The sequence below is a fragment of the Ips typographus genome, linkage group LG15 (genome assembly GCF_016097725.1).
Source record: "Ips typographus isolate SLU linkage group LG15, UJ_Ityp_2.0, whole genome shotgun sequence".
In the NCBI taxonomy this organism is placed as follows: Eukaryota; Metazoa; Arthropoda; class Insecta; order Coleoptera; family Curculionidae; genus Ips; species Ips typographus.
In genome coordinates, this window is record NC_138436.1 from 4,188,069 (window position 1) to 4,214,471 (window position 26,403).

Here is a 26,403-nt window from a genome sequence, read left to right on the forward strand (position 1 = left end):
TTTCATTCGTTCGTTGTCAATCTGTGCCAAATTGTATTATTTCGTCTCAAAACCGGCATAGATCGATTCCGCCTCAAAACCGGCATAGATCGATTCCGCTGATGTTCTAGTCCGCATATTTGATACTTTTGAGCTATTCTACGTCTGTTTTTTGGCTGGATTTCACTCGTTCGTTGTCAATGTGCCAATTGTATTCTTTCGTCTCAAAACCGGCTTAGATCGATTCCGCTGATGTTCTAGTCTGCATATTTGATACTTTTGAGCTATTCTACGTCTGTTGGGACTCCATTGGTGGCTGGATTTCACTCGTTCGTTGTCAATCTGTGCCAAATTGTATTATTCCGCCTCAAAACCGGCATAGATCGATTCCGCTGATGTTCTAGTCTGCATATTTGATACTTTTGAGCTCTTCTACGTCTGTTGGGAAAACTTTGGTGGCTGGATTTCACTCGTTTGTTGTCAATCTGTGCCAATTGTATTCTTTCGTCTCAAAACCGGCTTAGATCAATTCCGCTGATGTTCTAGTCTGCATATTTGATACTTTTGAGCTATTCTACGTCTGTTGGGACTACTTTGGTGGCTGGATTTCATTCGTTCGTTGTCAATCTGTGCCAATTTGTATTCTTTCGTCTCAAAACCGGCATAGATCGATTCCGCCTCAAAACCGGCATAGATCAATTCCGCTAATGTTCTAGTCTGCATATTTGATACTTTTGAGCTCTTCTACGTCTGTTGGGAATACTTTGGTATGCCTTAAGTTTCTATGCACTTCTTTCTGATCACTTGCTTATTATGTACTTGAGGATTCCTACGTCGTTTCGTCGTTTTTTTGTTTTTTATTTCTTAGTTTTTAAGAAATATATGTTTACAGTAAACCTTAGGGCTTACTTCTTAAAATAAAACTTCAAAAATAGTGTCGCTTTTTGTTTTGACTACTTGATACTGATAGTATGGATAACTACTTGATTACTGGATACTTGTTCGTTGTCAATCTGTGCCAAATTGTATTATTTCGTCTCAAAACCTGCATAGATCGATTCCGCTTCAAAACCGGCATAGATCGATTCCGCTAATGTTCTAGTCTGCATATTTGTTACTTTTGAGCTATTATACGTCTGTTGGGACTACTTGGGTTTTGTTTACTTTTTTTTTTGTTCTACGTCTGTTGTGACTACTTTGGTCGCTGGATTTCACTCGTTCGTTGTCAATCTGTTCCAAATTGTATTATTTCGTCTCAAAACCGGCATAGATCGATTCCGCTGATGTTCTAGTCCGCATATTTGATACTTTTGAGCTATTCTACGTCTGTTTTTTGGCTGGATTTCACTCGTTCGTTGTCAATGTGCCAATTGTATTCTTTCGTCTCAAAACCAGCATAGATCGATTCCGCTGATGTTCTAGTCTGCATATTTGATACTTTTGAGCTATTCTACGTCTGTTGGGACTACTTTGGTGGCTGGATTTCATTCGTTCGTTGTCAATCTGTGCCAATTTGTATTCTTTCGTCTCAAAACCGGCATAGATCGATTCCGCCTCAAAACCGGCATAGATCAATTCCGCTAATGTTCTAGTCTGCATATTTGATACTTTTGAGCTCTTCTACGTCTGTTGGGAATACTTTGGTGGCTGGATTTCACTCGTTTGTTGTCAATCTGTGCCAATTGTATTCTTTCGTCTCAAAACCGGCTTAGATCAATTCCGCTGATGTTCTAGTCTGCATATTTGATACTTTTGAGCTATTCTACGTCTGTTGGGACTACATTGGTGGCTGGATTTCACTCGTTCGTTGTCAATCTGTGCCAATTTGTATTCTTTCGTCTCAAAACCGGCATAGATCGATTCCGCCTCAAAACCGGCATAGATCGATTCCGCTGATGTTCTAGTCCGCATATTTGATACTTTTGAGCTATTCTACGTCTGTTTTTTGGCTGGATTTCACTCGTTCGTTGTCAATGTGCCAATTGTATTCTTTCGTCTCAAAACCGGCTTAGATCGATTCCGCTGATGTTCTAGTCTGCATATTTGATACTTTTGAGCTATTCTACGTCTGTTGGGACTCCATTGGTGGCTGGATTTCACTCGTTCGTTGTCAATCTGTGCCAATTTGTATTCTTTCGCCTCAAAACCGGCTTAGATCGGTTCGGCTGACGTTCTAGTCTGCATATTTGATACTTTTGAGCTATTCTACGTCTGTTGGGACTACTTGGGTTTTGTTTACTTTTTTTTTTGTTCTACGTCTGTTGTGACTACTTTGGTAGCTGGATTTCACTCGTTCGTTGTCAATCTGTGCCAAATTGTATTATTTCGTCTCAAAACCGGCATAGATCGATTCCGCCTCAAAACCGGCATAGATCGATTCCGCTGATGTTCTAGTCTGCATATTTGATACTTTTGATACCTACGTCTGTTGGGACTACTTTGGTGGCTGGATTTCACTCGTTCGTTGTCAATCTGTGCCAAATTGTATTATTTCGTCTCAAAACCGGCATAGATCGATTCCGCCTCAAAACCGGCATAGATCGATTCCGCTGATGTTCTAGTCCGCATATTTGATACTTTTGAGCTATTCTACGTCTGTTTTTTGGCTGGATTTCACTCGTTCGTTGTCAATGTGCCAATTGTATTCTTTCGTCTCAAAACCGGCTTAGATCGATTCCGCTGATGTTCTAGTCTGCATATTTGATACTTTTGAGCTATTCTACGTCTGTTGGGACTCCATTGGTGGCTGGATTTCACTCGTTCGTTGTCAATCTGTGCCAAATTGTATTATTCCGCCTCAAAACCGGCATAGATCGATTCCGCTGATGTTCTAGTCTGCATATTTGATACTTTTGAGCTCTTCTACGTCTGTTGGGAAAACTTTGGTGGCTGGATTTCACTCGTTTGTTGTCAATCTGTGCCAATTGTATTCTTTCGTCTCAAAACCGGCTTAGATCAATTCCGCTGATGTTCTAGTCTGCATATTTGATACTTTTGAGCTATTCTACGTCTGTTGGGACTACATTGGTGGCTGGATTTCACTCGTTCGTTGTCAATCTGTGCCAAATTGTATTCTTTCGTCTCAAAACCGGCTTAGATCGATTCGGCAGATGTTCTAGTCTGCATATTTGATACTTTTGAGCTATTCTACGTCTGTTGGGACTACTTTGGTGGCTGGATTTCACTCGTTCGTTGTCAATCTGTGCCAAATTGTATTCTTACGTCTCAAAACCGGCTTCTCTTCTTCAAAACCGGATGCCTGATATGCCTTAAGTTTCTATGCACTTCTTTCTGATCACTTGCTTATTATGTACTTGAGGATTCCTACGTCGTTTCGTCGTTTTTTTGTTTTTTATTTCTTAGTTTTTAAGAAATATATGTTTACAGTAAACCTTAGGGCTTACTTCTTAAAATAAAACTTCAAAAATAGTGTCGCTTTTTGTTTTGACTACTTGATACTGATAGTATGGATAACTACTTGATTACTGGATACTTTGAATTTGAATTTGGTTTTTTGGTTATCGGTTATGGTTACTTGTTACTTTGATGACTTTGACGTTGAAGCTATTTTTTCGATTTGAGGTTAAGATAAATAGCAAATTTTATGATCTTCTTTGCTACAATTTTTAATTTACGTCATACGGTCGATTAGTCTGAAACACGGTGAGCTAGATAAAAACACAAATTTTGTTTTGACTGAGACTTTAATAGAATTTTTCTTTTCCTGATAGCTCAAAGTAGAAAACTAGGTAGAAAAAACAAAAAATTTGGAAGAATTATGAAAACCAGCGAGATTTTACAAAGAGGAGCGTGAGAGTTTTTTACGTGTGAAACGAGCGAGATCTCGCTCGATCGAGCGAGCTGTGGCAACGCTGAACCTAACAACAACTAACTAATATGAGTGACATGACAATTGCCCGCGCAGTGTTGCCATGAATACACAACACATAGTAAAGCTTGAAATTTTATCAATCAATTGTTACCTACAGTTTTTTTAATCAATTGTCCTTAGTGCATATCTATGTGACCAAAAATTTAAATAGTGGTCAATTTTCATTGAAATTATTTCAATATTGATATTAAGTCAATGGATTTACGGCATAAGGCTGAATATCTACGTATCAAGTACTATGATTGTAAAGAAAACATCTTTGTGCTGCTGCTATGTTTTTTTTAAACAATAAATCCAATACTTAATGAATCTAAATTTTTAGATATTTCGTTTCGTAGAACTTACCCCTTTCTATAAATATCATCTCAGAAGAATGTAATGCCTCCACTCTGTGAAGATGGACTACTTTAATGAAGAGAGAGAATCAAATAGTAATACCAAACCACGGACAACGCCTGTAATCCCTTGGGTGCATATTGTGCATTCGAGCATCCACTGTGACGTCACCCGGCGTAACGCATTGAGAAAAGAAGTTCTGCTGATAGACCATCTGGGATCTGTTATGATGTCAAATGCCAACTTGTCACTTTGCTGTTGTTTGGTTTTTTTTGTTGTGTCAAAAAAGTTTACAATACATGCAGCTGAAATAATTATTGTATTTTTATTACAATAATCCAATACTTGGCGAAGATTATTCACTAAATTCAAGTAAATGTATATTTTTCAATGGTGATAATGCATACAACGCCTGCTAGCCCAGGTAAGATTACAATCGCAATTTCGTACCTAACCTGAAAAAACTGCTGATGCATTTTTTGTATACATTACTAAAAATTTGTCTAGTCTGACAATTTTTTAAGGGTGGTTCAACTAACAAATTGGGCCTCTTTCACAGATCTGTATCCTGTATATGCTGAATACTTCACTACTTTTCCATGTGGATGAGAAAATATAACTTTTATGAAGAAATCGACCTAAGCAAAGAACAAATTACCCACTAAGAAGATTGCAACATATCAATCAAGTTGAAGAGTGAAATTGTGTGCAATGGGATCAACTACTTACATTAGAACCGTGAATAAAAAAGCAAGGTTTAAGGTCAGTATATTGATTTTATTTAAATTAATATTCAAATGAAAACTAATGCATTTTTCATTATTGCTTTATGTTTAATAATTATCATTGTACACTTTAGTAATCGGCATTGCTCAACATTGAGTTAATATGTATTATACAATGTCTTGAATGTGATGAAATGGAAGGGACTTAAGCCTAGTTTATAAAGCAAAATTTTAGTTATATTATTAATATTAGGACTAAGAATAGAATTAATGCTTATGACCAAAGGAGTTTATAAAAAAAATAATTTAAATTTAGTATCAGTAATAATTGAATTCACTTAAAAATCAAAATTTTTTATGTCTAATACTAAAATTAAATCTTTTTGCCTTTTTTGCACCTGCAGTATGGTTAACCTGGCATTGACATGAATATTATCACAAAAGTTATAGTTTTTAGGTACATGATTTTATTAACTTTTTCATTTTTGTTTTGGGTTCCGGCTTAAAGAAAAAGGATTGCAGCTACAAGCTACAACTTTTTATGAAATATTTACTATTTATGTACTGTCACTTGTCAGTCTATATGTCATGTAATAACCTCCATAAACTTATCATTTATAATCACCTTCAATTTTTACAGTGAGTACTAATACCTACTAATACTTAAACTAAATTTTAAGGTGGGCTTTACTTTTTGCAAAAACACTTGGAACCTTATTTTTATAGGAAGTTTTGGATTCTACAAACAATCCTTAACATATTTCATGCAACATACTCCATACTGATATTCAATTGTTTTCAAATAAATGTCAAATACACATTTCAAAATTATAGGTCCTACAACTTTTACTTAAAAAAATTGAAAAAAATTAAAATCAGCTGTTCAAAATGAACTCTATGTACTGTTACAATAACCAAGACAGTTTATTATCTTTTTACATTTTTTTCAAAAATGTCATCAATAATTTTTGGGGATGTTAATCTGATTTATTGGAAAATTATTGGTGTCAAATTATCAATATTTCCAGGACAATTGTGGTACAAATTGCATAGAACAATACTTAGAATTGTTTGTTTCTAGAATCCAAATTATACAATAATAAAGGTGTTGCCATTTAAAAGATCAAAAATATTCTAAATACCACCCAGTTTTTCGGCACTGTATAATTCCATTTCATATAACACAAGCAGAGGTTAATAAAATTAAAAACATGAGGGTTCGAAAATTTTTGTGAAAAGTTAGTCTTTTTAATTTTATTGAACTTAGGCAGCATGCATGTTACAAAAGCACTCTATGTAGTGTTATCTAAATGCATGTTTGAAGGAACAGTAATAATCTAATTCATATACGTGTCAATTCTTCAGATCAAATGATGTCTACGAAATTACTTAGATGATACAACATTTGCTTATCTAGTACCATGATTTTAAACCAAACATACAGGGTGTTACAAATTCGATGCATTAGCATTGCTATCTCAGAAAGTATAGTTGATTGAGCTTTAGTTAAATGGAGGCAAAGTTGCGCATTTTATTGCTAAATAACTTGGTAAAAAAAAAAATTCAAAAAAGTTTCATTACATCCGGAGATATCCGACAAAAACCGGAAAAGTCAAATTTCTATTTTATTTTTTTACCACTTTAATCAATGGCACCTTCTGGAGACACATTTTCTTCAAGAAAATAGTTTTAGTTTTCAGCTCAAACATTACTTTTTTAGATACCAACGTCAACTTCAAATTTTCAAATACCGACCTAAACTTTTTATTTCATTTTTTAGTAGCCACAGACCTTCTGAAACTAATGATGTGTCACACTTGTCAAAAAATATACCTAGTGTACTCGTATTATGTACTTGGTATTTTAAGATTTTTTAAAAAAATAAGCAATTGAAATTGATATGTTGTCATAATGAGTAGATAATTTAGTTTTATATAATTTAATAAATAGGTTCATGGCTCCTTCAAAAAAGAGCGAGAGTTTCTTATGGTACTTTTCATTTATTTAAAAAAAAAAATATGTTTTTTGTTAGTTATTATTCAAACATGCATTTAGATAACACTACATACAGTGCTTTTGTAACATGAGTTATGAGGCCACCTATTCCGGGAATACTGCTAGCTAGCCATTATATTGCTGACTAGACCTGGGAATCCGCCATAATTCGGTTTAATTCATTTTATTGTATTTTGTATTAAGTCAGTCAGAGTCTAGCCTTCTAATTGTTAAGACGTATTTTAATCCTTTAATTTGTAATTACAATTTTTGTAATAAAACTTAGTTTTTAAAAACGGCTTCGTTCAATCACAAATCTTAAGTGGCGCAGTCGGTAGGATTGCCAAAATTCAGTACATCGTGTATTGATTTTCCGAGTTCCGGTTAATTGGCAATCGCAAAATCAGGTACTTTCATCGCGAAAAGGACCTACCAGTGAAGTGAACGGTCAATAAGTCGTTATCGTGGAAATCTACCCATCGATTTCGCGGGCTCCTAGCATCGACATTGGACCAAAATCGCCATTGACGACTGGATCCCATACCGCTAAAATTTGGAGTTCGATCAAAGGCTTGATCGAGTTTGCAGGTAGACAGGAATTTGGAAGTGGACGACATCGCTACAAGAAATTCTTGCCGCCTATAACCAGCATGAAGAATACACTAGTTATGTAAGTGCAATTTTTTCTCAATGACAGAAAGTGAAAACGCTTTATCTGATTTACTAAATAATTTATCTATTAATAATATCGAACCTTCAAGTGACTCTGACTCCGCTTTTCAAGATCGGAAAGTGCAAGAAAGAATTAATAGTAATACGCAATCTAATTTTAATATTAAAGTTTTCGAAGACAATCTTAAAAAAGTTCTTGAAACGGGAACAGTTGTATTACCAATTTCTAATACAGATAATTTAATCACAGATATGGCTCAGTTTAAACCCGAGTATTTGAATTGCGTACCACAATTTGATGGTAACCCGAGTGAGTTAAACAGGTTTTTAGCAACTTGTAAGTCTCTAATAGATCATTTTTATGATGTTACCAATAGAAATAATTTTCAAAATATCTATTTGTTGAATTGTCTACTTGGTAAACTTTCTGGTAATGCCCGAGTTGTAGTAAACGTTCAAAACGTTACTACTTGGGAAGAATTAAAAGATACCCTAAACCGTAATTTTGCAGATACTCGAGACGAAACTTGTCTGAATAGAGATTTGGTAATGTTGAAACAGAACAACAATGAATCGCCAAAAATTTTCTATGATAGAGTCTTAGAACTTTTAAATTTACTTGTTAGTTATGTAGATGCGCATGACGATAATGTTACAGCCAATGTAAAACGTAGTATGTACCAAAAATTGGCTTTAACAACCTTTTTATCTGGGTTAAAAGAACCCTTAGGTAATACCATCCGTTGCATGAAGCCTATTGACCTTGCGCAAGCTATTCAATACGTTACACAGGAAAGTAATGTACGATATTTTCAAAGTAATCCCGCAAACAATGTTAAAATGCAAAATTCACATCAGCAACAGATGAAACCCCGACAATCGCAACCTTTTGGACAATACTACCCACAACAAAATGTCAGACCATTTTTCCCAAATTTTTCGAACGGATTTAATTCACAAAATCAATTCCGACAATCTTTTCCGTCTCAACCAATTAATATTACACCTAACCCTAACACACGACCTCAAAGATTCTTTACAAATTCACAAGTTTTTGGTAATAAGCCAACAAATGTTTTTAGACCTGACCCTTCGAAACAATTACCTAAACCAACGCCTATGTCCGTATGTACACAACGAACCTTTGGTTCCAATGCAAACAGATCTAGTTACGGTTCAAGACTAGGTCCTTCTTCTTCAAACTTCCGTCCCCGGAATATGCCAGTCATTGAAGAAGTATACAATACCGAATTAGACCCCACATACGACCAATGTCCATCTAATTACCAATGTGAAAATCCAAGTACATATTATCTTGACGGAACCGTCAATGAACAAACCCAAAATGAATTTTTCCAAGAAACAATGCCTGAGGAATCTGTTCAACAGTCCCTTCAGCAAGAAGAAAATTTTCACCAACTTTTCGAAAACGACAACAACACTTAATAACACCACCAACTAAACCCCAAATTATATCCTTTAACCTAGATTCTAACAGCGAGTTATCATATATAATATTCCCTGAACATAACTTAAAGATACTCATTGACTCAGGATCAACTAGATCTTTCATGAATCCTGACGTAGTAAAGACAATTCATCCTGATCGAATATCTTACGACCCGTTTGTAGTAAGTACAGTTTTCCAAAAATCAAACCACGAGTTTAGTGCATTGTTGCCAACTTCAAAAATATTTAATTTACCAAATAACCAAGACTTAAAGTTCTACCTTTTTAAATTTCATCATGCGTTCGACGGTTTGTTAGGATTAGATAACTTAAAATATTTGCAAGCTAATATTAACTATAATACTAAACGTTTAGTCACCCCTTTTGCAAGTATCCAAATTCAATTTCATCAAACAAATTCTGTAAATTGTCTTATTACTGTAAGTCCCCGCATGGAGCAAGTAATTAAGATAAAAACTACGGTTGCAAATGGTAATGTGATAGTTCCTTACCAAAAAATTAACAGCTGTGAAATTCCAGAATCGCTGACAGTTGCAAAAGATGGTTATGCGTTAACCACAGTTTTAAACAGCGGCATTTCACCAGTGACAATTGATTTCTCTGAACCTATTACAGTAGAAAGTTTCGATAACTCAAAAATTGAAAATATAGTTTTAAACAATTTTGAGTATAATATGGCATCAGAACCTAAATTGGACACATCAAAACTTCGACTCGATCATCTAAATTCGGAAGAAAAATATCACATTGTAAAATTATGCAAAGAATATTCTGATATTTTTTATAACGAGAATTCACCCTTAACCTTCACCAATAAGATTAAACACTCTATTAAAACAACGGACGAGTTACCGGTTTACACAAAAACATACCGATACCCTTTTGTTCACAGACAGGAAGTCAGTAACCAAATAAAGAAAATGTTAGATCAAAAGATCATTAGGCCTTCGGATTCGCCTTGGTCATCACCAATTTGGGTGGTACCAAAGAAGTTGGATGCTACCGGAAAGCAAAAATGGCGAGTGGTTATTGATTACCGCAAGTTAAACGAAAAGACAATTGACAAAAAATATCCTTTACCACAAATTACTGATATTTTAGACAAGCTTGGCAAATGTCAGTATTTCTCCACAATTGATCTTGCGTCTGGTTTCCATCAGATCGAAATGGAAGGAAGTGATATTCAAAAAACCGCGTTCAATACAGAAAATGGGCATTATGAGTTTTTGAGAATGCCCTTCGGGTTAAAAAACGCGCCCGCAACCTTTCAGCAAATCATGGATTCCATACTGCGTGGAATACAAAATGAAAAATGTCTTGTGTATCTTGACGATATAATTGTATTCATTTACGTATCACTAATAATAGCGCTGGTGTACTTTATCTTGAAAAAGATAAATCTCAGAAGAAAGCACAATCCTAGAAGACAAGGTGAAAGCATCCCTAGGGAATCTCTTCAAGACCAAGATATTCAACTACCCAGTCGGACCGTGTAGCTGAATCTACAGGGGGAGGAGTTATGAGGCCACCTATTCCGGGAATAATGCTAGCTAGCCATTATATTGCTGACTAGACCTGGGAATCCGCCATAATTCGGTTTAATTCATTTTATTGTATTTTGTATTAAGTCAGTCAGAGTCTAGCCTTCTAATTGTTAAGACGTATTTTAATCCTTTAATTTGTAATTACAATTTTTGTAATAAAACTTAGTTTTTAAAAACGGCTTCGTTCAATCACAAATCTTAAGTCATGCATGCTGCCTAAGTTCAATAAAATTAAAAAGACTAACTTTTCACAAAAATTTTCTGAGATAGCAATGCTAATGCATCTAATTTGTAACACCCTGTATTTGTGCAGCTGCAATGTTTTTTTTTAACAATCCAATACTTAAGTTCAATTTTGTTGTTATGTCAACTAAAGTTCGAATTTGTCACTTTGCTTTTGTTTTTATTATTTATGTTATGTCAAATAGATTCCCATGCAGCTAAAATAGTTATATTTGTAATTTTAATACAATATTTCAATAATAGTTGAAAATTAGACAATAAAACCAAGTAAATTCTTTTGATTTTTTAGATAATTTGATTATTCAAGATATTCCCTTTCTATAAATAATATCTCAGATAGACAGGAATTAACATTAAGGTTGATTTGATTATTTTAATCAGAGTAAACTATTTGGGAAGCTACAAAAAGTATCTTGTAAAACTGTGACAGTCCAAATTTTCTATGTTTTATAATGTAACATCCTGTGTATTATTGAATTTTTGAATTTATTGATTGATTGATCAGGAAGACTTGTTACATCTAGGTGGCACCGTTTTGTGATTTGTGTTTTTTATAAGCTATGTGATAGTATATATCAGTTTTAATTTAGTCTGGGCAATTTTTTTTAAAACAAAAATTAGAAATGTTTTCTTTTTGTTTTGACTATGCAGGGTGGAGCATAAATTTGTGGCAGATAAAATATGGGTATTTTTAAATAGAACCACATTTTTTAATACATTTTACATTCTACACTTAATTCTTAAACTTTTACTTTATATACAGGGTGTTACAAATTCGATGCATTAGTATTGCTATCTCAGAAACTATTGTGGTAAGAGCTTTAGTTCAATGGAGAAGTTGCGTATTTTATTGCTAAATAATTTGGTAAAAAAAATTCAAAACATTTTATTACATGCGGAGTAAATTCCAAAATAATCATTAATAAAGTGGTAAAAACCAAATAGAAATTTGACCTTTTCGGTTTTTGTCGGAAATCTCCGGATGTTATAAAAAGTTCATTTAAAATTTTTTTTAGGTATTCAGCTGAAATCGGTTAAAACACGTTGACGTTTTTTATGTTCTTGTCGTAATATTATTTTCTTTGAAAATGGTGAGGTTTTGTTTTTTGTTTATCAATCCCAATCCTCTGACCGGTTTCGCCGTATTACGGCTCATCAGAGAGGCTATAGGGCTTGATAACCAAAGAACAAAACCTTCGTTCCAGTATAGTCAACTGGATGCCAGAAATGATAGTTGTGTGCAACATCTGGTGACATCTGTACTCAACTCTATGAGTTAGAAAGTACAGATGGCGTTCCAAAATCTAGGAACAGCACCATTAATGCCGCATCATTCGGTAAACACCGATCTGATTGGTTGAAAATGGTGAGGTTTTGTTTTTTGTTTATCAATCCCAATCCTCTGACCGGTTTCGCCGTATTACGGCTCATCAGAGAGGCTATAGGGCTTGATAACCAAAGAACAAAACCTTCGTTGACTATACTGGAACCCTCGTTGACTGAGTACAGATGTCACCAGATGTTGCACACAACTATCATTTCTGGCATCCAGTTGACTATACTGGAACGAAGGTTTTGTTCTTTGGTTATCAAGCCCTATAGCCTCTCTGATGAGCCGTAATACGGCGAAACCGGTCAGAGGATTGGGATTGATAAACAAAAAACAAAACCTCACCATTTTCAACCAATCAGATCGGTGTTTACCGAATGATGCGGCATTAATGGTGCTGTTCCTAGATTTTGGAACGCCATCTGTACTTTCTAACTCATAGAGTTGAGTACAGATGTCACCAGATGTTGCACACAACTATCATTTCTGGCATCCAGTTGACTATACTGGAACGAAGGTTTTGTTCTTTGGTTATCAAGCCCTATAGCCTCTCTGATGAGCCGTAATACGGCGAAACCGGTCAGAGGATTGGGATTGATAAACAAAAAACAAAACCTCACCATTTTCAACCAATCAGATCGGTGTTTACCGAATGATGCGGCATTAATGGTGCTGTTCCTAGATTTTGGAACGCCATCTGTACTTTCTAACTCATAGAGTTGAGTACAGATGTCACCAGATGTTGCACACAACTATCATTTCTGGCATCCAGTTGACTATACTGGAACGAAGGTTTTGTTCTTTGGTTATCAAGCCCTATAGCCTCTCTGATGAGCCGTAATACGGCGAAACCGGTCAGAGGATTGGGATTGATAAACAAAAAACAAAACCTCACCATTTTCAACCAATCAGATCGGTGTTTACCGAATGATGCGGCATTAATGGTGCTGTTCCTAGATTTTGGAACGCCATCTGTACTTTCTAACTCATAGAGTTGAGTACAGATGTCACCAGATGTTGCACACAACTATCATTTCTGGCATCCAGTTGACTATACTGGAACGAAGGTTTTGTTCTTTGGTTATCAAGCCCTATAGCCTCTCTGATGAGCCGTAATACGGCGAAACCGGTCAGAGGATTGGGATTGATAAACAAAAAACAAAACCTCACCATTTTCAACCAATCAGATCGGTGTTTACCGAATGATGCGGCATTAATGGTGCTGTTCCTAGATTTTGGAACGCCATCTGTACTTTCTAACTCATAGAGTTGAGTACAGATGTCACCAGATGTTGCACACAACTATCATTTCTGGCATCCAGTTGACTATACTGGAACGAAGGTTTTGTTCTTTGGTTATCAAGCCCTATAGCCTCTCTGATGAGCCGTAATACGGCGAAACCGGTCAGAGGATTGGGATTGATAAACAAAAAACAAAACCTCACCATTTTCAACCAATCAGATCGGTGTTTACCGAATGATGCGGCATTAATGGTGCTGTTCCTAGATTTTGGAACGCCATCTGTACTTTCTAACTCATAGAGTTGAGTACAGATGTCACCAGATGTTGCACACAACTATCATTTCTGGCATCCAGTTGACTATACTGGAACGAAGGTTTTGTTCTTTGGTTATCAAGCCCTATAGCCTCTCTGATGAGCCGTAATACGGCGAAACCGGTCAGAGGATTGGGATTGATAAACAAAAAACAAAACCTCACCATTTTCAACCAATCAGATCGGTGTTTACCGAATGATGCGGCATTAATTGTGCTGTTCCTAGATTTTGGAACGCCATCTGTACTTTCTAACTCATAGAGTTGAGTACAGATGTCACCAGATGTTGCACACAACTATCATTTCTGGCATCCAGTTGACTATACTGGAACGAAGGTTTTGTTCTTTGGTTATCAAGCCCTATAGCCTCTCTGATGAGCCGTAATACGGCGAAACCGGTCAGAGGATTGGGATTGATAAACAAAAAACAAAACCTCACCATTTTCAACCAATCAGATCGGTGTTTACCGAATGATGCGGCATTAATGGTGCTGTTCCTAGATTTTGGAACGCCATCTGTACTTTCTAACTCATAGAGTTGAGTACAGATGTCACCAGATGTTGCACACAACTATCATTTCTGGCATCCAGTTGACTATACTGGAACGAAGGTTTTGTTCTTTGGTTATCAAGCCCTATAGCCTCTCTGATGAGCCGTAATACGGCGAAACCGGTCAGAGGATTGGGATTGATAAACAAAAAACAAAACCTCACCATTTTCAACCAATCAGATCGGTGTTTACCGAATGATGCGGCATTAATGGTGCTGTTCCTAGATTTTGGAACGCCATCTGTACTTTCTAACTCATAGAGTTGAGTACAGATGTCACCAGATGTTGCACACAACTATCATTTCTGGCATCCAGTTGACTATACTGGAACGAAGGTTTTGTTCTTTGGTTATCAAGCCCTATAGCCTCTCTGATGAGCCGTAATACGGCGAAACCGGTCAGAGGATTGGGATTGATAAACAAAAAACAAAACATCACCATTTTCAACCAATCAGATCGGTGTTTACCGAATGATGCGGCATTAATGGTGCTGTTCCTAGATTTTGGAACGCCATCTGTACTTTCTAACTCATAGAGTTGAGTACAGATGTCACCAGATGTTGCACACAACTATCATTTCTGGCATCCAGTTGACTATACTGGAACGAAGGTTTTGTTCTTTGGTTATCAAGCCCTATAGCCTCTCTGATGAGCCGTAATACGGCGAAACCGGTCAGAGGATTGGGATTGATAAACAAAAAACAAAACCTCACCATTTTCAACCAATCAGATCGGTGTTTACCGAATGATGCGGCATTAATGGTGCTGTTCCTAGATTTTGGAACGCCATCTGTACTTTCTAACTCATAGAGTTGAGTACAGATGTCACCAGATGTTGCACACAACTATCATTTCTGGCATCCAGTTGACTATACTGGAACGAAGGTTTTGTTCTTTGGTTATCAAGCCCTATAGCCTCTCTGATGAGCCGTAATACGGCGAAACCGGTCAGAGGATTGGGATTGATAAACAAAAAACAAAACCTCACCATTTTCAACCAATCAGATCGGTGTTTACCGAATGATGCGGCATTAATGGTGCTGTTCCTAGATTTTGGAACGCCATCTGTACTTTCTAACTCATAGAGTTGAGTACAGATGTCACCAGATGTTGCACACAACTATCATTTCTGGCATCCAGTTGACTATACTGGAACGAAGGTTTTGTTCTTTGGTTATCAAGCCCTATAGCCTCTCTGATGAGCCGTAATACGGCGAAACCGGTCAGAGGATTGGGATTGATAAACAAAAAACAAAACCTCACCATTTTCAACCAATCAGATCGGTGTTTACCGAATGATGCGGCATTAATGGTGCTGTTCCTAGATTTTGGAACGCCATCTGTACTTTCTAACTCATAGAGTTGAGTACAGATGTCACCAGATGTTGCACACAACTATCATTTCTGGCATCCAGTTGACTATACTGGAACGAAGGTTTTGTTCTTTGGTTATCAAGCCCTATAGCCTCTCTGATGAGCCGTAATACGGCGAAACCGGTCAGAGGATTGGGATTGATAAACAAAAAACAAAACCTCACCATTTTCAACCAATCAGATCGGTGTTTACCGAATGATGCGGCATTAATGGTGCTGTTCCTAGATTTTGGAACGCCATCTGTACTTTCTAACTCATAGAGTTGAGTACAGATGTCACCAGATGTTGCACACAACTATCATTTCTGGCATCCAGTTGACTATACTGGAACGAAGGTTTTGTTCTTTGGTTATCAAGCCCTATAGCCTCTCTGATGAGCCGTAATACGGCGAAACCGGTCAGAGGATTGGGATTGATAAACAAAAAACAAAACCTCACCATTTTCAACCAATCAGATCGGTGTTTACCGAATGATGCGGCATTAATGGTGCTGTTCCTAGATTTTGGAACGCCATCTGTACTTTCTAACTCATAGAGTTGAGTACAGATGTCACCAGATGTTGCACACAACTATCATTTCTGGCATCCAGTTGACTATACTGGAACGAAGGTTTTGTTCTTTGGTTATCAAGCCCTATAGCCTCTCTGATGAGCCGTAATACGGCGAAACCGGTCAGAGGATTGGGATTGATAAACAAAAAACAAAACCTCACCATTTTCAACCAATCAGATCGGTGTTTACCGAATGATGCGGCATTAATGGTGCTGTTCCTAGATTTTGGAACGCCATCTGTACTTTCTAACTCATAGAGTTGAGTACAGATGTCACCAGATGTTGCACACAACTATCATTTCTGGCATCCAGTTGACTATACTGGAACGAAGGTTTTGTTCTTTGGTTATCAAGCCCTATAGCCTCTCTGATGAGCCGTAATACGGCGAAACCGGTCAGAGGATTGGGATTGATAAACAAAAAACAAAACCTCACCATTTTCAACCAATCAGATCGGTGTTTACCGAATGATGCGGCATTAATGGTGCTGTTCCTAGATTTTGGAACGCCATCTGTACTTTCTAACTCATAGAGTTGAGTACAGATGTCACCAGATGTTGCACACAACTATCATTTCTGGCATCCAGTTGACTATACTGGAACGAAGGTTTTGTTCTTTGGTTATCAAGCCCTATAGCCTCTCTGATGAGCCGTAATACGGCGAAACCGGTCAGAGGATTGGGATTGATAAACAAAAAACAAAACCTCACCATTTTCAACCAATCAGATCGGTGTTTACCGAATGATGCGGCATTAATGGTGCTGTTCCTAGATTTTGGAACGCCATCTGTACTTTCTAACTCATAGAGTTGAGTACAGATGTCACCAGATGTTGCACACAACTATCATTTCTGGCATCCAGTTGACTATACTGGAACGAAGGTTTTGTTCTTTGGTTATCAAGCCCTATAGCCTCTCTGATGAGCCGTAATACGGCGAAACCGGTCAGAGGATTGGGATTGATAAACAAAAAACAAAACCTCACCATTTTCAACCAATCAGATCGGTGTTTACCGAATGATGCGGCATTAATGGTGCTGTTCCTAGATTTTGGAACGCCATCTGTACTTTCTAACTCATAGAGTTGAGTACAGATGTCACCAGATGTTGCACACAACTATCATTTCTGGCATCCAGTTGACTATACTGGAACGAAGGTTTTGTTCTTTGGTTATCAAGCCCTATAGCCTCTCTGATGAGCCGTAATACGGCGAAACCGGTCAGAGGATTGGGATTGATAAACAAAAAACAAAACCTCACCATTTTCAACCAATCAGATCGGTGTTTACCGAATGATGCGGCATTAATGGTGCTGTTCCTAGATTTTGGAACGCCATCTGTACTTTCTAACTCATAGAGTTGAGTACAGATGTCACCAGATGTTGCACACAACTATCATTTCTGGCATCCAGTTGACTATACTGGAACGAAGGTTTTGTTCTTTGGTTATCAAGCCCTATAGCCTCTCTGATGAGCCGTAATACGGCGAAACCGGTCAGAGGATTGGGATTGATAAACAAAAAACAAAACCTCACCATTTTCAACCAATCAGATCGGTGTTTACCGAATGATGCGGCATTAATGGTGCTGTTCCTAGATTTTGGAACGCCATCTGTACTTTCTAACTCATAGAGTTGAGTACAGATGTCACCAGATGTTGCACACAACTATCATTTCTGGCATCCAGTTGACTATACTGGAACGAAGGTTTTGTTCTTTGGTTATCAAGCCCTATAGCCTCTCTGATGAGCCGTAATACGGCGAAACCGGTCAGAGGATTGGGATTGATAAACAAAAAACAAAACCTCACCATTTTCAACCAATCAGATCGGTGTTTACCGAATGATGCGGCATTAATGGTGCTGTTCCTAGATTTTGGAACGCCATCTGTACTTTCTAACTCATAGAGTTGAGTACAGATGTCACCAGATGTTGCACACAACTATCATTTCTGGCATCCAGTTGACTATACTGGAACGAAGGTTTTGTTCTTTGGTTATCAAGCCCTATAGCCTCTCTGATGAGCCGTAATACGGCGAAACCGGTCAGAGGATTGGGATTGATAAACAAAAAACAAAACCTCACCATTTTCAACCAATCAGATCGGTGTTTACCGAATGATGCGGCATTAATGGTGCTGTTCCTAGATTTTGGAACGCCATCTGTACTTTCTAACTCATAGAGTTGAGTACAGATGTCACCAGATGTTGCACACAACTATCATTTCTGGCATCCAGTTGACTATACTGGAACGAAGGTTTTGTTCTTTGGTTATCAAGCCCTATAGCCTCTCTGATGAGCCGTAATACGGCGAAACCGGTCAGAGGATTGGGATTGATAAACAAAAAACAAAACCTCACCATTTTCAACCAATCAGATCGGTGTTTACCGAATGATGCGGCATTAATGGTGCTGTTCCTAGATTTTGGAACGCCATCTGTACTTTCTAACTCATAGAGTTGAGTACAGATGTCACCAGATGTTGCACACAACTATCATTTCTGGCATCCAGTTGACTATACTGGAACGAAGGTTTTGTTCTTTGGTTATCAAGCCCTATAGCCTCTCTGATGAGCCGTAATACGGCGAAACCGGTCAGAGGATTGGGATTGATAAACAAAAAACAAAACCTCACCATTTTCAACCAATCAGATCGGTGTTTACCGAATGATGCGGCATTAATGGTGCTGTTCCTAGATTTTGGAACGCCATCTGTACTTTCTAACTCATAGAGTTGAGTACAGATGTCACCAGATGTTGCACACAACTATCATTTCTGGCATCCAGTTGACTATACTGGAACGAAGGTTTTGTTCTTTGGTTATCAAGCCCTATAGCCTCTCTGATGAGCCGTAATACGGCGAAACCGGTCAGAGGATTGGGATTGATAAACAAAAAACAAAACCTCACCATTTTCAACCAATCAGATCGGTGTTTACCGAATGATGCGGCATTAATGGTGCTGTTCCTAGATTTTGGAACGCCATCTGTACTTTCTAACTCATAGAGTTGAGTACAGATGTCACCAGATGTTGCACACAACTATCATTTCTGGCATCCAGTTGACTATACTGGAACGAAGGTTTTGTTCTTTGGTTATCAAGCCCTATAGCCTCTCTGATGAGCCGTAATACGGCGAAACCGGTCAGAGGATTGGGATTGATAAACAAAAAACAAAACCTCACCATTTTCAACCAATCAGATCGGTGTTTACCGAATGATGCGGCATTAATGGTGCTGTTCCTAGATTTTGGAACGCCATCTGTACTTTCTAACTCATAGAGTTGAGTACAGATGTCACCAGATGTTGCACACAACTATCATTTCTGGCATCCAGTTGACTATACTGGAACGAAGGTTTTGTTCTTTGGTTATCAAGCCCTATAGCCTCTCTGATGAGCCGTAATACGGCGAAACCGGTCAGAGGATTGGGATTGATAAACAAAAAACAAAACCTCACCATTTTCAACCAATCAGATCGGTGTTTACCGAATGATGCGGCATTAATGGTGCTGTTCCTAGATTTTGGAACGCCATCTGTACTTTCTAACTCATAGAGTTGAGTACAGATGTCACCAGATGTTGCACACAACTATCATTTCTGGCATCCAGTTGACTATACTGGAACGAAGGTTTTGTTCTTTGGTTATCAAGCCCTATAGCCTCTCTGATGAGCCGTAATACGGCGAAACCGGTCAGAGGATTGGGATTGATAAACAAAAAACAAAACCTCACCATTTTCAACCAATCAGATCGGTGTTTACCGAATGATGCGGCATTAATGGTGCTGTTCCTAGATTTTGGAACGCCATCTGTACTTTCTAACTCATAGAGTTGAGTACAGATGTCACCAGATGTTGCACACAACTATCATTTCTGGCATCCAGTTGACTATACTGGAACGAAGGTTTTGTTCTTTGGTTATCAAGCCCTATAGCCTCTCTGATGAGCCGTAATACGGCGAAACCGGTCAGAGGATTGGGATTGATAAACAAAAAACAAAACCTCACCATTTTCAACCAATCAGATCGGTGTTTACCGAATGATGCGGCATTAATGGTGCTGTTCCTAGATTTTGGAACGCCATCTGTACTTTCTAACTCATAGAGTTGAGTACAGATGTCACCAGATGTTGCACACAACTATCATTTCTGGCATCCAGTTGACTATACTGGAACGAAGGTTTTGTTCTTTGGTTATCAAGCCCTATAGCCTCTCTGATGAGCCGTAATACGGCGAAACCGGTCAGAGGATTGGGATTGATAAACAAAAAACAAAACCTCACCATTTTCAACCAATCAGATCGGTGTTTACCGAATGATGCGGCATTAATGGTGCTGTTCCTAGATTTTGGAACGCCATCTGTACTTTCTAACTCATAGAGTTGAGTACAGATGTCACCAGATGTTGCACACAACTATCATTTCTGGCATCCAGTTGACTATACTGGAACGAAGGTTTTGTTCTTTGGTTATCAAGCCCTATAGCCTCTCTGATGAGCCGTAATACGGCGAAACCGGTCAGAGGATTGGGATTGATAAACAAAAAACAAAACCTCACCATTTTCAACCAATCAGATCGGTGTTTACCGAATGATGCGGCATTAATGGTGCTGTTCCTAGATTTTGGAACGCCATCTGTACTTTCTAACTCATAGAGTTGAGTACAGATGTCACCAGATGTTGCACACAACTATCATTTCTGGCATCCAGTTGACTATACTGGAACGAAGGTTTTGTTCTTTGGTTATCAAGCCCTATAGCCTCTCTGATGAGCCGTAATACGGCGAAACCGGTCAGAGGATTGGGATTGATAAACAAAAAACAAAACCTCACCATTTTCAACCAATCAGATCGGTGTTTACCGAATGATGCGGCATTAATGGTGCTGTTCCTAGATTTTGGAACGCCATCTGTACTTTCTAACTCATAGAGTTGAGTACAGATGTCACCAGATGTTGCACACAACTATCATTTCTGGCATCCAGTTGACTATACTGGAACGAAGGTTTTGTTCTTTGGTTATCAAGCCCTATAGCCTCTCTGATGAGCCGTAATACGGCGAAACCGGTCAGAGGATTGGGATTGATAAACAAAAAACAAAACCTCACCATTTTCAACCAATCAGATCGGTGTTTACCGAATGATGCGGCATTAATGGTGCTGTTCCTAGATTTTGGAACGCCATCTGTACTTTCTAACTCATAGAGTTGAGTACAGATGTCACCAGATGTTGCACACAACTATCATTTCTGGCATCCAGTTGACTATACTGGAACGAAGGTTTTGTTCTTTGGTTATCAAGCCCTATAGCCTCTCTGATGAGCCGTAATACGGCGAAACCGGTCAGAGGATTGGGATTGATAAACAAAAAACAAAACCTCACCATTTTCAACCAATCAGATCGGTGTTTACCGAATGATGCGGCATTAATGGTGCTGTTCCTAGATTTTGGAACGCCATCTGTACTTTCTAACTCATAGAGTTGAGTACAGATGTCACCAGATGTTGCACACAACTATCATTTCTGGCATCCAGTTGACTATACTGGAACGAAGGTTTTGTTCTTTGGTTATCAAGCCCTATAGCCTCTCTGATGAGCCGTAATACGGCGAAACCGGTCAGAGGATTGGGATTGATAAACAAAAAACAAAACCTCACCATTTTCAACCAATCAGATCGGTGTTTACCGAATGATGCGGCATTAATGGTGCTGTTCCTAGATTTTGGAACGCCATCTGTACTTTCTAACTCATAGAGTTGAGTACAGATGTCACCAGATGTTGCACACAACTATCATTTCTGGCAGCCAGTTGACTATACTGGAACGAAGGTTTTGTTCTTTGGTTATCAAGCCCTATAGCCTCTCTGATGAGCCGTAATACGGCGAAACCGGTCAGAGGATTGGGATTGATAAACAAAAAACAAAACCTCACCATTTTCAACCAATCAGATCGGTGTTTACCGAATGATGCGGCATTAATGGTGCTGTTCCTAGATTTTGGAACGCCATCTGTACTTTCTAACTCATAGAGTTGAGTACAGATGTCACCAGATGTTGCACACAACTATTATTTTCTTTGTTTCAGATATTCTCCCGGTGAAGCGAGATGTATAAAAAGTCGTACAGGGGAACGCTGGAATTCTTATTTATTTTACTAATATACTAAAGATTGGGGCGCGGGTTGTGTGTAGTTTTATTTGCTATTTCGATTTGCTGTTATGTCATATGCAACATTTTCCTATCCACAATATTTGGCCGCATAATTTTTATTTAATGTCCGACTAAATGGGGATGTATCACAAGAATTATCATTCCTTTAAATGTCAATCTACGCATGGCGAACTGAGTAACTGTGCAGAAGTTGACATTGGAATTGAACCACACCAGCAATCAGTCATTAATATCTATCAAACGTACAATTTATTTTCCTGACTGATCAACATCCTACAGCAAAATTAACTTTTTGTGTTTGCTCAGCTTCGATTTACATCGAAGAATCAACCTTTTATCAGGTGGGTTTTCTAAGAACGAGCCAGAATGTTTATTATTAGAACTTCAAAAAAACCGCGTCTTTTAATGTGTATACAAACTTAGAACGCGCTTGAAACACTTTTTTACACTTAAAAGTTTACACCTTGTTTTATTTTGTACCTTCCTTGCGATTAATCTCTTTGAGTAAAACTTCTTTTCTTTGCTACTACGCCTTTTTATAAAATTTCAGTTTGAAGTTTATTAGATGTCAAATATTGTATGACGGATTTTTTGAAATCTGTGATCGAGATGGTTTCTTGTTCATTTTGTTTGTACAACATATATGTATGCGTTCGCCATAGATGTGATCAAAAGTAACTCGAAGGCGACTATCTTATCAGATAGATCGACAGATTCGTTAGCCCTGATATAATCCCAAACAGCTTCAGGTTTTAGTTTTACCCCTATTGTGCCCCTCACCTCGATCATTTTGTCAGTATGTTTACTTGACAACATAAAAACATTTATGTTGTCTTTCCAATTTATAAAAATTAGACCCTCCCTACTCTGCTGCGCAAATATTTGACTTTTTTGAAGTTTCTTTAATACAACTGCTTTTGGCAAACCACATCGTTTTTTCCATACCGTACCTACTAAGTGAATATCTGAATCGATTAATCGCATAACTAAAGGAATGTTGGTGTACAGGGTGTCCCATTTTCGACACTTTTGTAAGGTATCTCACTTATTTTTAAAGATACGGGGTTGCGGTTTTTGCGACAGTGTGTTACTTTTTTGTGAAATTTAACATGGCGTCAGCAGAATTGTCATAACCCATTTCGTCGTTAAGATACAGGGGATAATTGAAAAATATTATTGTTGAGGTACACCCGCCGTATCTCAGATATCTTTAAACTTTTTGAAGAGGTGAAAACGAATTCTTATAGATATTTTTCCGTAGAATCCAGTGACGTAGTTTATTTTTTGCTGAAATCTTTCGTTTTTTAATTATGACATAAACATATGTTGAATATAAAACACCTTGTATCACAACGTAGTACCCTGCTGTGGTGGGTAATTTGATTAAGCACAACAAAAAGTTGTATTTGATTTTTATGGCTTTTTTAGAAAAATTATATAAATTTTTACTTGCTTTTCTCCAATCTTTCCATTCCTTACGTTTCACTGGGACAGAACTCAGAATATCTGTTAATTCACACCATAGTTTTGACACGTCTTTGTAAGACACTCCATTTTCCGGTTTGTAAAATTGGGGTTTTCTTTATAAATTCCATCATAATTCACTTTTGTTCTTCCGTCATCGGAGAACTTTTAGTTTTTAAATCTATAAACATAACACATTATAACATTAAATTAACGTAAAAGTAGATTTTCTTACCCATTTGTCAGACTTTAATTTGGTTACCCATCAATAAATTATTAATCACAGCTATACAGGAACAAATGTTACAATAATAATAAATTGAATAACACCGTTCAGGGGGGCAGCCGGCAGGGTCAAGTAAACCCAGCTGATTCCACTTTTTTATCAATATTTATTATTAGATTACCCACTAAACAAAATAACGTCGTTGTTTCAATACAATTTAGTTTCTATGTTTCTTTGTTTCGTTATTTATTTGACACATTTACATCTTTTTTAAGTTTAAACGTTCGTTATATGTCCCGCAACTCAACATTCTCCCTGTTACGTTAAAAATGTTCCTTTTTAGTTTTGACTCCGTTACGAATCTGCAACAAACCTGTGTCAACTTACAAACGTACAACCGACTATTAATCGGTTATGTTTGATCTAGGACGTTTTCCTAACGTTTCTTTATAGAACATTTTCGTTTTGGCTACGACATTAATCCGAAACTGTGTCTAACCAGTATCGACACATGCTGGTGTAAAAATCGTTCCAGAATCGTTTCCATTTCTACAGGGTTAGTTTCTATAATGTGACAAGCTGAGGTTGTTTATTATTTATTTTTCAATTTAGAAAAAAACCTTATACAAAAGTTAAGATATTTGCATAAATATTTTATACGTGCTGTCAATAAAAAAATAAACGTAGATGGCAAATCAAGAAATTCGCCTGAATATACGTTTTTCCAAACGAACACTCTGCATATATTTTACATAAATAAATTGGCTGTATTTTGTCACTTCAAAAATACATAGGTAGAGCACTGACATTTTCGTCTTTGAAACGGAAGAAATGCAGGAAAGCGGTTTATTTATGTAATAACATGTTCCAGTGTCATTAAAAATGTAGATTTTGTTAATTTCATTGTTCTTGGTGTTTTTCTCAGACAGCATGTATACAAAATACCTATAAACTTTCATATAAGAAATTTTATTCTAAACTCAAAAATAAAGGCACCACAGCTTGTCACATTATGAAAAGTAACGCTGCACATGAATAAATAAATCTCCTTTCTGCACTGGCATATACCTATAACAGATCTTAAAGTTTAAAAATAAGTCTTTTATGAAAATCCAAACCAACCAAATAAAAGTTACTTTCAGGTAAATAACCTTAAGTTAAACGTAAAGTAAAAAGTTTTGATTCATCAAAATCCTTGTCGAGAGCGTTCAACAAAATGGTTCTGCCTTACGAATACGACTTAGTGCCGTAGCAGTAAAGGTATAAAAAATATTATTAAACCACTAATTTTAAATTATTATTTATGGTATAATAAAACATATTCCTGTTAAAACAGATCTTTTAGTATTTCAAATTATTTGCATATAAAATGCAGGGAAAAAAATATGTATTTAAAAAATACATCTAAAATAAATTAATGAACAGATTCTAAATAAAAACAAATCTTAACTTTTACTCACTACAAATATACAGGGTGTCCCGTGACTCGACAGACAAAGGTATACCAGGACAAAGGGTTCTAAAGAGTTATTCTGATTAACAGAATTATAGCAACCATAGGTCAATTCGTTTTTGTATCAGAGATATTCAAGAAAATATGAAAAGCCTAATAATGAATAGTAAAAGTTATTTGTTGCATATCTAATTTTTCCAAAGCAAAAAAGAATTTAATTATATGTATAGTGGCTCTGACCTTTTGTCATCAGAATGACTCATAGAACACCTAGACATGGCAAAGGTATTGTCGGTCGAGTCACGGGACACCCTGTATACTTAACTTATATTTAGTATATCATATATCTTATGAGTATAATAATAAAAAATAACTACGCCTAACCTAATGATAAATCTTGTTCACCTGAAAGTTTAACATATATTTTCCATCCATTTAAAAATATCAATTTGAAATCAATTTCGATTTCTTATTTATGACTGCTCTGAACGCGATGAAATTAATTTAAGGACCTTTTCAATCTTTGGTTTCCATGTCGGAACCAATCCATCAAATACGTTTCAATCTCTTTATCCGTGGCTGACTTGAATACGTGCTGTACGGCTTCTGTGAAGTAGATACATAATAAATGTAAAACATAATACATTTATACAAAAAAAAATTGCCTTTTAATATCCGAACAAATTCAGAGTCTTTTACTCTGAAATTATTTTTTTGGCCTGTCCAAGAACACTGAACCGCCAATTCATTGGTAAAAATTGTCGCTAATCCTCTTCTAGTGAAATCGGCAGCGTTTTTTCCCGATACTTGCAGGAACTTGCATCTGAAATGTTTACAAGTGATAACATACTGCCACAAACTTTCA

The 26,403-nt window shown here is 37.0% G+C and overlaps 1 long non-coding RNA gene across 1 annotated transcript; it reads left to right on the forward strand.

Moving 5' to 3' along the window:
* The first annotated feature begins 3,439 nt into the window (after nt 1-3,439).
* On the forward strand, nt 3,440-22,839 carry LOC145738275 (uncharacterized). Its single transcript, XR_014180678.1, has 3 exons — nt 3,440-4,631; nt 4,767-4,969; nt 22,310-22,839. It is a non-coding gene; the product is annotated as an uncharacterized LOC145738275 (long non-coding RNA).
* Nucleotides 22,840-26,403: the final 3,564 nt, after the last annotated feature.